Here is a 14,056-nt window from a genome sequence, read left to right on the forward strand (position 1 = left end):
TCAATGGCGACAAAAATTAAACAGCAAAATTGAGATGCATATTTATTCTTTTCTCTGAGGGCGATGACAATGACCACTCAAAAATAGCTTTGGTGGCTTAGTCTCGGGTAACTCGACCAACCAAGAGAGGTAGACTGGGTATCTCATCCCTTTCACTGAAAAATGAGGCATTGTTGTCAAAATGGTGGTGGTCTATTTGTCGATGAAGGTGACATGTGCAAGGTCCTCCTTCGGACCGGTTGCCTAATAGGGGAGGGGGAGGGGGGCTTCCTCCGGGGTGTGGCTTCATTGGCAATGTGTTCGGCCCCAATTTGTATTTGGCCTGGGCCCACCGAATGTTAGGCACGCACCTGGACTTACTCCCTTTCAGGTGAGTAATTTGTGGCCTCCTTTTGTCTTGCATTCGGGAAAGCAGAGGCTGACCATCTACCTGAAAAGTGTGTGGGCTCGAGGACCATCCCTTAGTTTGAGATTTTTTGCCCGGTTGGTGACCATGGATGGTGTTTTGACTAATGAGAACTTGGCAAGGAGGGGCTTCTACTTGGTGAATGTCTGATGCAATATGGTGTGGTTGCCTAATCAATCCGGCACTCATAGTTGGCAAACTCAGTGAGTCAACTCGAGAATCACCTGAGTTGACTTAGATCGGATCCCAAATGGGTCACTGATTCAAGACGGCATATCCACAAGCCTCTTATGTGTTTTCTTCATGCATTTTGTGATTTTAATGCATAATTCTCATAAAAGAATACTTATTATAAAAAAGTATATGTTTTTAAATCATAACTATTTAACAATTATATATAGTTGAACACTTATATATCTTGGTCATTGATGTCATGTGTTAAATTTAGTGATTATACAATATGAATTTTGATTTTTTTCATATCTTAATACTCTAAAATGCATAATCCTAAGTCGTCCATCTGAGTTACCGAGTGAACCCGTTGACTCGCAAGTCTTGAGCGATCCAACTCCGAGTAGCCAGTTTGCCAACTATACTGGCACTTGCTTTGGTACTGCCCTCTTTTTCAAGCTTTGTTCTTGGCCTCAGCCGCAGCAGATGGTATTTTGTGTGGCGTTGGTTGTTCACTGCTTGGTGGGCAGTTTGGCAGAAGAGTAATGCTAAAACGTTGGAGGGTCGGAGTGGCCTGTTACTCATCCATGTCCTATCTGATGTATTTCATATGGTCGTTCTTAAGTGATATTCAATGGATTTATCTCCTTTTCGCTGGTTTCCCTGCTCATCTTGTAAACCTGGGGGTCATTCTTCATCGTCCTGAGCTTTCTCTGATTTCTGTCTTAATAAAATTTGAGTTTGCTTCCTCCTCCAAAAAAAAAATAATAGCACCAAAATCACTAATATAATCAGTATTATTCAGAAAAAGTGTCAAAAATCCATTTCATGAGAACAAACCTGTTTTATTACCCAAAAAGAGAAAAAAAAATAAACCTGTATCGTTGGACCGACTGTAATCAAATTTGATAAGATCGATAGGCAAGTTTTTCTTTGGGAGGGCTAAGCCAAGTGAAAACCTAATCTTCAACCCATGTTCGAGCACCTGTAAAACCCTTGAGGCCCTCCCAAGCCCAAGAGGTACACCGAGCTTCGGCTTGCAGGCTATAAAGAATAAGAGCATCCAATAGTTAACGAATCAACCACGGTATCACAGATAAGAGGAATTCCGAATCACTATCTCCACTTGACACACCCATTACAATAACTACTACAAAATAATCCAAATAATATCAGCCAATATGATTCGAAAGGCTTCCAACATCTTTGCTTCTGCAGCATACACCATTCAAACCCTATTGGTAGTCATCACACGGCTTAAAAGACCGATACAGAAAATTGGATTACAATTTCCCTTTGCATTACATATAACAAAAAAAGAGTATATGATATAGAGAACTTAACTTCATACATGTAATAAATATTCAGAAGACCTTTTATGCATGCACCAAAACTATTCAACAGAACATTTTAGTCGCTTAAGTGCAGCCACTTAGAGCAACTATAACGCTGTTAACCTGCAATGAAGCTGATGGCATATGTAAACTGTTGAATCCCCCAGCTCCTCATGGGCAATAAGAATGAAAACTAACGAAACCATAAGGCTGCCTCCAGCTCCTTCTCATCAGCACAGTTGTAGCCAAGGAAATAGGCACGTGCTGCAAAAGAGAATGATTCATAAATTTAAAACTCCACATATATATAATATATACTAATTAAATGTGCATTTTTTATAGGATAGTGTGCATTCCTTTGGCCTGATAAAAAATTATCCAATAATATCTTTCTTTGAAGGGACTGGATCTCTGAGGGATGAAGATGCCCAGGAAGAGTGAAATCATCCAACATACCTTCAAGATAATGCCATGGAAAAAGAGATCATGCTGAAAAAGGATCTTTCGTGGGAAATCTTTTCAAGTTACAAAGGTGGCTGGAATTTGGCAGAGATGGCCAGCAATCCCATCATTTCATCCACCAATGCTGGAAAGGGATCAGTTAAAATTCATGAACTTCCAACCAAAATGGGCACCAGATGCTCCTGCAGAAATTGCTCCTTTATAGTTCAAGAGAGAGAGAGAGAGAGAGTAACCCACAGTTCATTCTAATACAAGGAATGTGTGTGTGTGCGTGTGGATAAAAGGAAGAAATAGAATTTACCAAATCGTCCAGATCCCATGAAAGGCTCCTGTTCATCTGTCACACCTGCATGTTGCTGGTCCTGAAATTTTCAGAATACATCATATCAGAGAACATGGTCTTACTAAAATGTTTGTTGTCATACAAGGCATAAATTTTCCAAGTTCATTCAGGTGATGGTTATGATCCATAACATGCACAGGATGATGGACAAGAAGAAGCATGGTTCCCACAAAGTGAAATGACTACCCAAGAAAATGTAAAATATGTCTGTGCACATCAGTTTAACAGAATGAATAAAGAGAATTATTTCTAGTTGTATGGTTTATGTGTGAAAAGGGAATCCAAAAGAGCCAGAGATAAATGGCCATCATCCCCAGGAGGATAGACCTAAAAATGCAATCATATAACTAACAAAGATATTTCTACTTAAAGAAAAAAAGAGAACTGAAGTATTCCCAACAGGAAGAACATAGAAAGTACAAAAGGAGAGAAAGGAAAAGACATCCAACTGCATGTGTGTGTGTGTGTGTGTGTGTGAGAGAGAGAGAGAGAGAGAGAGAGAAAGAGATTCCTCACCATGTCAGGTTTCTCTTCTGAAGGTGAAAGCCACCTATCAAAGCAAAGCCCAGATATCATACAAACAAGAAGGCCACCGGATGGATCCAGGATAGTTTCCCGACAAGTATCATCACACACTGCACACGTACCAATTCCTCGGTTTAGAATATGTCACAAAAACATTCTTGTTTATGATGCAACAACAATTCACCTACCATGCACATGGCCAGTTTTCTCACAGAGAAACACATCTCCAATTTGAGAGTAAGTGCACGTCTCCCCTGAGCATGCATGGTCGGAAACCAAGTCATCAGTCAAGCCTGGCTACTTTTCCAAATAGACACCTGATCTGCCACTGTTCTGTCAAGAATTATGCTGTCATCGTTCACCTTCATAAACCACCAGTACGCAAATAAATAAACAAGGAGCATCCAAGCTTTAAATACATCATAAAAGTGTTTCTTATAGTGCAAAGTTTTACTTGAGAAGAAAGGGGCGTCTGGCTTCTCTTTGCAACCTGCATTTGGATATAATACTCCTTGAACTCAGATGGGGTATTCCTAACAAACTCAACCATGTCTTCTTCATCACGCTGCAAGCGAAACATTTCACATTGCAAATCATGACCAAATCCTGCTTTAGCTTTCATGAAGCACCAAACCTACTTCAAAGGTAAATCCAACAAAAACAAGTGTCGCAAAAAAATACATCAATTACGTATATCTTATCGTTTCAAACGTGTATACCTTCAAACCTCTCAAAGGCTTAATGCATCCAAAACCAACTAAATGAAACTCAAACATCTTGCATGATTCTAGAAGTGCATGCCTCACCACCCGTTAGCAATTGATGAATCAAAACTGGTAGTCATGTGAGTGCATGTCTGTGTGAGTGTGAGTGCACGTCTAGAATTAGATAAGCTACTTCACCTACAATTTTTTTATCTGGAACCACTGCACCCCTGATACGGAATTGAGCCTTTACCTTCTTCCTTTCCCCCGTCCACGATAGTGTGACATGGCAAGTGCAGGGTGAGGAGAATCAGAATCATGCATCATCTCTTGCTAGTTATCTGACTATCAACTAATTATGACTAAATAGAAGTGATTGAGCAAGAATTGCTTGAACCATCATTCTCAATGAAAGGAATACATATGCTTCTTTCCACCCCTGCTCAGGCCCTTGATTATTAGAAAAAGAAAAGAGCGTTACCTGTATATAAAGTTTCTTCCATGCACATGCTCGCAGCTTCCCAGTAGAAGATGACAGACCCCACCGCATACAATACCTGCAAATCAAGTGACAGATGATATTAGCAATTAACTGATCACAGTAATTCCAGACACAATATCTGCAAATAAAAAAACAGATGATATTCTAAATTAATTAACTAATTAAATTACCTTAGAATAATTAAGTTTGTTTTCTTCTATGAACAAATTAATATGAACCCACAAGCAGATGCATCAAGAAACATTCCAATATAAATCATTAATCATGTCAGTGTTCCCAGTCTATGAGATGATCCTATGCAAGGCCATCAAATCCAAGCAAGCAGCTTGTGCTATCAACTGAATATGTCAGTTCAACTGTCAACCCTTACCTTGCACTTTTCTTTATTATTATTTTTACTTATCTTTATAACTAGGTTCCAAAAACATCCAACCATATTCATTGTGCACACGCCTGATAATTTAAGACACAATTAAGAGTGGAACGTAACATCAGCACAGCAATATTATAGTGATAGATGAAACAATATCCATAAGGAAATACAAATTGACATTATAGGTTCATTGATAAACAAAAGTAGAGAGAGAAAAAACTGCAAAAATCTTCGTTGAGATCATTCATGAGAATATTATGAAAAAGGCTTCTATCTCGAGTGGTTTTTCCCATTGCTGATTCAAGCAAAGTGTTGCAGCATTAGAAGCAAGACACAAAATCTTATGTTCTTCCAGATCTATTCTTATAGAAAAAACCAAGTGGTTGATGGAGAAGATTAACGGCAGGAACTGATATGAAACATCGCTAACTGGGTACACATTGAAATCAAACTATGTCACAAAGATGCCCCAATTTATACCAGTATTGTGTTCCCTTACATACTATTCTTAATGGGAACTACACAAAAGTAGAATGTTCTCATATCCTTCCTTACACATGTTCATGTGACAAAGGAATTAAGTAATAACTTTGAAGTTAAAATCACTAACATATCAGCTAAGGAAAGTGTTCACTAGAATTTTTTACAGCCTGAAGATCCTCCATGTTTACACATTTTAATAATCAGTCCTCAGTTTTTGCTACATCCAAGGCGTCATACAAGCTAGAGCTCGAAGCCCAACCAAGGGAAAAATTATTTACTCACAAGAGACGCCACAAGAATTCGTCCGAGGCTGCAAAGTTAAGAAATCTACAAACTAGCGAACATGCCATGAGATCCTGTAGAAGAAACGGAGCAAGACTGGTAAGCAAAGGGATGAATGTCTTATAGCGAAAGCTGATGTAGAACATACACAACCATAAAACGGAAGGGGCAATTCCATGCGAATGCGAACAATCCTTCATCTCAGAAGAAAGAAATTTGAGGATGTGACGGAAAAGCTCCGGAGGGATCTTGTCAAACATCCCACTTGTGATGTACCGTGTCGCGCGCCAGCTGCCGTCGGCAGGAATTTTTTCCACAGATGAGGCAGAAGCAGATCCCGTTTCCACAATAATTCCACTTTCTACTGAGTAGAATCCCCTCTCAGGCGGCGGAACCTGTGAAATGCACGGCCTCTCGATCGCCTCCTCCTAGAAAACAAACACTACAACCGCTTACCAAGCATCAACAAGATACAAACGCCTTAACTGATGAGAGACCAACAATTTCCAAGAAATTCACAAGAAACATATATTCATTTCACATCCCAGAATCCTGTTAGGAAAAACCACGAGCAAGAGACAATCAAAAGGAAACAAAGAACAAGAACGATCAAACAAAACACAAGAAGAACACAGATTTACGTGGAAAAACCTCTCCTCAAATCCGAGAGAGAGTAAAAAACCACGGCCGCCCAGAGAGAAAGAAAAGACAGTTACAAGTTCGGGAAAGAAAAGCGAGAATATAAACAAGGCAAGGGCGACAACCTTAACCCTAACCAAATCGGGTCGGATCCACTGAAAACCGGGTCCCAAACATAAGCCCCAGAAAAAATTTCTTCTGGGGGGGGCGCTGCCCTCCTATAACCCCCCGCCAGGGGCGGCCCCCCCTGGACCCCCGCCCGCTGACCGCGCAGCGGGACCCGCGCCGGGGGGAGCCCCCGGACCCCCCTTCCTGCAGGGGCAAAAACAGTGAATCAGGCTCCACAACTCATCAATCTCCCACTTGGAGACTGATAAAAAAAAATTCTCCAACTGTCTTCCTTCCCAAACTCTTCTCTGAATCTCTGAAACGACATCCCTCCCTCATGCTCATTGAAGGAGTCCAACTGAGGCAATGCACAGCCTCAGTTTCTCAGTGGTCACACCCTTTGTCAACATATCTGCTGGATTCTCGGCACCAAGAATCTTCTCTAATGACAATGTCCCATCATTTATCTTCTCTCGAATATAATGATACTTTAATTGAATGTGCTTTGTCCTTGAATGAAATACTGGATTCTTTGCAAGGCACAAGGCACTCTGACTGTCACTGAAGAGAACACTTTTGTCCTGTTCCTTGCCAATCTCTTTTAGAAAATTCTTCAACCACACCATCTCTTTTCCGGCCTCAGAAATAGCAATATATTCAGCTTTTGTGGTTGAGAGGGCAACACATTTCTGAAGTCTTGACATCCAACTGATCGCTGTGTTACCAAATGTAAACACATATCCAGAAGTGCTCTTCCGACCGTCCACGCCTCCACCAAGGTCTGCATCTACAAAACCTTGCAAGTTTGCACTTCTCCCACTGAAACAAAGTGTCATACCTGATGTCCCCTTTAGATATCTCAATATCCACTTCACAGCTTCCCAATGCTCTGGTCCTGGATCCGCCATATAACGGCTCACAACTCCCACTGCATAAGCAATATCCGGTCTGGTACACACCATGGCATACATGAGACTGCCAACGACTGAGGCATATGGGACCTTAGCCATTTTCTCTCGTTCCTCGTCTGTTTTTGGTGACTGCTCCTTCGAGAGTTTGAAGTGACTTCCCAGCGGGGTGCTCCTAGGCTTTGCATCTTGAACTCTAAACCTTTCCAACACTTTTCCAATATATTTTTCCTGTGATAGGTTTAGAGTTCCCTTCTCTCTATCCCGAGTGATCCGCATACCAAGAATCTGGTTTGCTGGGCCCAAGTCCTTCATCTCAAACTCTTCTGACAATTTCCGCTTAAGTATGTTTATTTCTTGCATGCTAGAACCTGCAACAAGCATGTCATCTACATACAAAAGCAAAATAATGTAAGACTCACCAAAGTTCTTGTAGTAACAACAATGGTCCAACTCGGATCTTCTAAATCCACAGTTACACATAAAAGTGTCAAACCTTTTGTATCATTGCCTTGGAGCTTGCTTTAAGCCATATAGGTTTTTTTGCAGTTTACACACCAAGTCTTATTTACTCTGGCTTTTGAAGCCTTCAGGCTGCACCATATACATCTCCTCCTCCAAATCTCCATGGAGAAAAGCAGTTTTCACATCCAACTGCTCTAGGTATAAGTTTTTTGCAGCCACAATACCAAGAATTGTCCTTATGGTAGTCAACTTCACCACTGGAGAGAATATCTCAGTGTAGTCGATCCCCTCCTTTTGCAGAAAACCCTTAACTACCAATCTTGCCTTGTACCTCTTGCTGCCATCAGACTCATCTTTCACTCTATACACCCATTTGTTCAGCAATGCTTTCTTTCCCTTCGGTAATTTGGTTAGCACCCAAGTCTCATTCTTTTGCAAAGACTTGATTTCATCTTGCATTGCTAACTCCCACTTAACCGAATCTTTCACCTGCATTGCCTCAGAAAAAAGTTCTGGCTCGCCAGAATCAGTCAACAGTAAGTAGTGTAAAGATGGAGAATACCGAGTCAAAGGTTTAGGTACTCTAACAGATCTCCTCAACTCAAATGCAGGAGTGGTTGGCTCTACGTTAGAGTCTACTTCGATTGTATCAGAATTCTCAACAGGGGTATTTGTTGAGATTTCCTCCAAGTCAATCTCTCTCATCATATCTTCTTGTTTTTCTGTCCCCTCTGATTCTACATTGGACCTGTCTTTGTAAAACACATTCTCATTAAATGTTACATCATTAGTTCTTATTACTTTCCGATTTTCTTCATTCCAGAAACGATAACCAAAGTAATTAGAGCCATATCCAATGAAGTAACATTTTTGGGCCTTAGCATCTAGCTTATCCCTATTCTCAGAATCAATGTGTACATAAGAAACACAACCAAAAATTCTTAAATGAGATAGATTTACCTTCTTTCCCGTCCATTCTTCTTCTGACAGTTTCATATCCAATGGGACTGAAGGACCCCGGTTGATCAGATAGGCTGCAGTATTGATAGCATCAGCCCAAAATGCTTTGGGCAAACCTGCGTGCAGTCTCATGCTCCTCGCACGCTCATTGAGAGTTCTATTCATCCTCTCAGCAACTCCATTCTGTTGTGGTCGGTTAGGAACAGTCCGACTCATTTTAATTCCGTTCTCCGCACAAAATGCTTTGAACTCTGTACTGTCATACTCCCCTCCATTGTCAGACCGTAGCCCATTCACTTTCAGCCCGGTCTCATTTTCTACCTCTATTTTCCACTTCTTAAAAGTGGCAAAAACATTAGATTTATTCTTCAAAAAATAAACCCATACCTTTCTAGTGGAATCATCAATGAAGGTCACATAGTATCGTGAGCCTCCAAGGGAACAAACAGGGGCTGGTCCCCAAACATCAGTGTGTACTAATTCCAATTTCTCTGCCCTCGGTTCTCTTCCGATCTTTGAGAAACTGACCCGTTTCTGTTTGCCTAACACGCAATCCTCACAGAAACCAGTGTGTACAGACTTCAAGTCTGGCAATAGTCCCTTTGATGCTAACACCTTCATCCCTTTCTCGCTCATGTGCCCGAGTCTACAATGCCACAAATTAGCATCTGCTTCCGAACTCACCGAAGCAACAATATCTCGGTCGTTATCAGTCATGTACAGGGTCCCCAATTTTCTTCCATGTGCAACAACCAAGATTCCCTTCACAATTTTCCAGAAACCATGTCCAAATACCGTTTTATACCCGGCACTATCCAACTGACCTATTGAAATCAGATTTCTCTTTAAACCAGGTATATAACGAACATTATGCAATGTCCATTTGGACCCAGAAGCAGTCCTAATATGTACATCACCCCTCCCCATAATATCTAACTGCTCATCATCAGCTAAATAAACCTTACCAAGCTTTTCGGCCACAAAATTGTGCATAAGCTCTTTGCACGGAGTAGAGTGAAAAGAGGCACCTGAGTCTAAAATCCACGACTCGATCGGACTGTCCACGCTCAAGATCAAAACGTCCTCAAAACATGTAGTTTCTTCAACTGTTGCATTCACAGACTGAGCGTTGTCCTGGTTCTTCTTCTTCTTAGGAGCTTTGCAATCCCGCTTTAGATGACCCTTCTTATCGCAGTTCCAACAGACAAGGTCACCACGAGGTCTCGACTTACTCCTTCCCTTTGACCTTGACTTACCACGGTTTGAACTATGTCCCCGTTGAAAGTTTCTTCCTCTGCCTTCGAAACTCAAGGCAGCGCCTGAGGATTCTCCCGACTCCTTTCTCCGAATATCCTCACTGAGAATCATATCTCGAATTTCTAAGAGTTTTAACTTCTTCTGGCCAGACGAACTGCTCACCGCAGTTACCGTCGCACCCCAACTCTCGGGTAAAGAGGATAGAAGAATGAGGGCTTTTACCTCATCATCGAAATCGATGCTCACCGAACTCAACTGACTTGTGATGGTGTTGAACTCATTTATATGATCTGTCACAGAGGCACCCTCAACCATCTTCAGATTGAACAGTCTTCGCATCAAATACACTTTGTTAGAGGCGGATGGCTTCTCGTACATGTTTGACAAAGCCGCCATCAAATCTGCCGTCGTCTTCTCATTTGCAATGTTAAACGCAACATTGCGAGACAGGGTGAGACGAATCACACCTAGGGCTTGTCGATCCAACAATAGTCATTCTTCTTCCCCCATCGTCTCTGGTTTCTTTCCCGATAGAGGCTGATACAGTTTCTTTTGATACAGCAGATCCTCGATCTGCATCTTCCAGAAACCGAAATCCTTACCGTCGAACCGATCGATCTTTATCTTTCCCTCTTCCATTCTTGCTCCAACGAACCAATGCTCTGATACCAGTTGTTAGGAAAAACCACGAGTAAGAGACAATCAAAAGGAAACAAAGAACAAGAATGATCAAACAAAACACAAGAAGAACACAGATTTACGTGGAAAAACCTCTCCTCAAATCCGAGAGAGAGTAAAAAACCACGGCCGCCCATAGAGAAATTTTATTACTCTTAACAGACAGTTACAAGTTCGGGAAAGAAAAGCGAGAATATAAACAAGGTAAGGGCGACAACCTTAACCCTAACCAAATCGGGTCGGATCCACTGAAAACCGGGTCCCAAACATAAGCCCCAGAAAAAATTTCTTCTTGGGGGGGGGGGGGGGGGGGGGGGCGCTGCCCCCCTATAACCCCCCCTGACCCCCGCCCGCTGACCGCGCAGCGGGACCCGCGCCGGGGGAGCCCCCGGACCCCATTCCTGCAGGGGCAAAAACAGTGAATCAGGCTCCACAACTCATCAAATCCTTCCTAGCTCCTCCATCAGTAGGGTTTTATCCTACTAATGTCAGTTCCAAGATCCGCGAAAAACGGCCATGAAAGCTTTTAGCGATATCTTATGAATACGAGTCCTAAGAGAATTTTGGTTGATGATGATCTCGGAATCCTTTATCTCAAATCTCAACCTTTTGGCAGTCGATGTTTCCGACCACACAAAGTAAAGCATAACATATGCCCCAAAATTGGTGTAATTGACACAACTGGCTTGCAGACGACAAAAAAGATGAGGAGGAAGAACAAGAAAATCACACGAAACCCAAAGTTTCTAGGGTGTTTTTTTTTTCCTTTGTAGAAGAAGTGAAAAGCCCAAGAATAGACGAAGGTGGGCAAGGAAAGAAGGGGAGACTCACATCATCAGACATCTCCGAAAGGACCTCTGATTCCAGGAAATAGGCCAAGGCTTCATCTTCTTCTTCTTGTTCCTCGATGCCCGCCATTCTGTAAAACCCCCCAACTATGGCGCTCAAAAGATGATGAAAGCCCTCATGGCTAAAGGAGGAATGTCCAAAAGAGGGCGACGACGAGATGAGAAACAGGTGGGAATCCTCTTTCCCTCCTTCCCTTCCTCCCTCTCTTCCTTGATGGTTGAAGGGTGGGAATACCGATTCTGATTCCGCAGTATCCTCAGCTAACCCCAATGATGATGACGATGATGATCACCGTCATCGTCCCTCGTTTTTGACGCGCCCGATATTTTGCAACCGAGAAACGGGACCCTTGAAAGTAGGGGTGGCAAAACCTGACACGACCTGCCAACCCGACCCGCCAACCCGCCTCTTAGGCGGGTTCGGGTTGGGCTTAAGCCAACCCGTTTAATAAACGGGTCAGCCCGCCTAACCCGTTTATTAAACGGGTCTGGTTCGGGGTATGCCAACCCGGCTGACCCGTTTAATAAACGGGTTAGGTGGGCGGGTCAACCCGCCTGCCAACCCGCCAACCGACCCGTCAACCCATCAACCCAACCCGCGAACCTAAGAACCCGTTTACCCGACCCAACCCATTTATTAAATGGGTTGGCGGGTCATGTCGGGTTACCCGTTTATTAAATGGGCCGGGTTCGTGTTTGCCACAACCGACCCGTTTAATAAACGGGTCGGGTTCGGGTTGAGGTATGCTGACCCGCCAACCCGACACGATTGCCACCCCTACTTGAAAGCGATCCGAGCAAAATATCATTGGCGTTCTGGCTGTTTAAAACGAGGGCCAAAATATCGTGTTTTTCACAATATATTTCAATATATCAGCGATATTGATTAATATGGCATAGGCTCGTCAGAAAGACACGTGGGCACGAGAACGCTTGGCACGGGTACATCTCACAAGTTGGATTTTTTTTTTTTTTTGAAAAAACAGAACTCAATGACACGTAATCTTTTAAATTTTTAATCAATAAAAGACTAGTTTTTTCATATTTTAATGTTAAAAAATGTATTCTTTATTGAAATAAAACTTTCAATCATGAAAAAAAAAATATAATTAATGCACTTCTACGTGTCCGTTCGTGTCACTAAAGACACTCCACCAAAATGACGTGTCCTTATGACAAGGAACTCATAACTCGTGAGAGGCTCATCTAGCCGTGTCAAGCGTGACTTAGGTCTCTGATCCCAGGGCGGTTTTTCCATTCATAATAAAACAAAAAAAAAAAAAACTAATGTGTTGGGGCTTTTTGTTCAATAGATAAAAACCTACTCCTACAAAAGTTGGTTAATAACCAATTTAAGCCCCCACAGGGGTTTGTTTAGGGATGGCAGTGGACCGGGGCCGGGGACAAGGTCTCCACCCCCGCCCTGTTTCAAAATTTGAACCTCCATCTTCACACTGGGATGTATTTTCACCTCCACCCCGATTTTCATCCCCATTTCATGTCCTCCATCCCCAGTCCAAACGGGGTGAGGCGGGGCGAGGCCCAGTTTCCTCTTAGTCTATAGTCATCCCTTAAAGGATTGGAGACAGGGCTGGGATGGGGTGAGGCAGGAAAAAGCATAAGTTCATCCCCGCACGGAGATAGATTTTAACCTTCATCCCTGCCTCTATCCCCGTTTCATGCCCTTCATCCCCGGTTCAAACTGGGAGAGGCGGGGTGGGGTCCCATTGTCCCCCGGTCCACTGCCATCCCTAGGTTTGGCGCTGTGGTGGAGCTTCCATTTTCTTGGTCATGACCTTATTGGCCCTATGCACTCACAAACTTTTTTTTACTCGGAGAAACCACTCCAGATGCAGAGACCTAGCTGTGCTGGCTTAGCCTACCGTTCTCTTCATGTCAGCGAGCTTACCCTTCGATTCCAGGGAGTCGCCAGTCTTCGGCTTATGCAAGAGGGTGACACCCATGGGATTTGAAGCTAGATGGTCTAGTCTACTTCAAACCCCTTGAGTATATACACTCACAAACTTATCTCAACGCAATGCATTGAAGGTAAAGGGTGTAACTGCGTTGCATATACTTGACCTGAACTGATGTCTTTTGACCCAACCCAATCCGATGGGATAGTTCCACAGATTTATATCAGGTCAGAAATCCAGAATTTGTGTAAAGAACATGTGAAATCTTAGGCAAGAAAAATACCTACTTAAACCCAGTTATACACCAAATATGCTTGACCCGAATGGTTCTATATAATTTGTACAGAACCTGTTTTAAGACTGATCAAGAGCCAACGATTTGATCGTGTGGTTCTGATTCATATGACTCCAAATCAAATTTGATCACAAGCTGCCTAGTAAACCAAATTGGACTTCTATGAGCTTTTAGATTTACATGTGTTTTGTAGCATAGTGACAAACATTTTTATCGGCAATTTTTTGTTTTTCAAAAAACTTGCAAGAAATTGAAAAAAACTCATAAATCTTGCATTTTTTGGCAAAATCTCGGCAATGAAAAAATAATTTTTAAAATATAAAAATTATTTTTTATAAGAAAATATTAATAAAAATTATTTAAAACTAAAAATAGATTATTATTTTTGTGATAAATA

The 14,056-nt window shown here is 42.2% G+C and overlaps 1 pseudogene across 1 annotated transcript; it reads right to left on the reverse strand.

Moving 5' to 3' along the window:
* Window positions 1-1,683: 1,683 nt before the first annotated feature.
* LOC149819022 (F-box protein SKIP31-like) lies at window positions 1,684-11,704 on the reverse strand (annotated as a pseudogene). The gene is made up of 8 exons (XR_016427208.1): window positions 11,432-11,704; window positions 5,586-6,013; window positions 4,427-4,502; window positions 3,696-3,806; window positions 3,430-3,603; window positions 3,233-3,351; window positions 2,675-2,735; window positions 1,684-2,175 (listed from the first exon to the last, which is right to left on the reverse strand). The product of XR_016427208.1 is annotated as an F-box protein SKIP31-like (transcript).
* Window positions 11,705-14,056: the final 2,352 nt, after the last annotated feature.

This window comes from Nuphar pumila, chromosome 13, assembly GCF_984573655.1.
Source record: "Nuphar pumila chromosome 13, dmNupPumi1.hap1.1, whole genome shotgun sequence".
Lineage (NCBI taxonomy): Eukaryota > Viridiplantae > Streptophyta > Magnoliopsida > Nymphaeales > Nymphaeaceae > Nuphar > Nuphar pumila.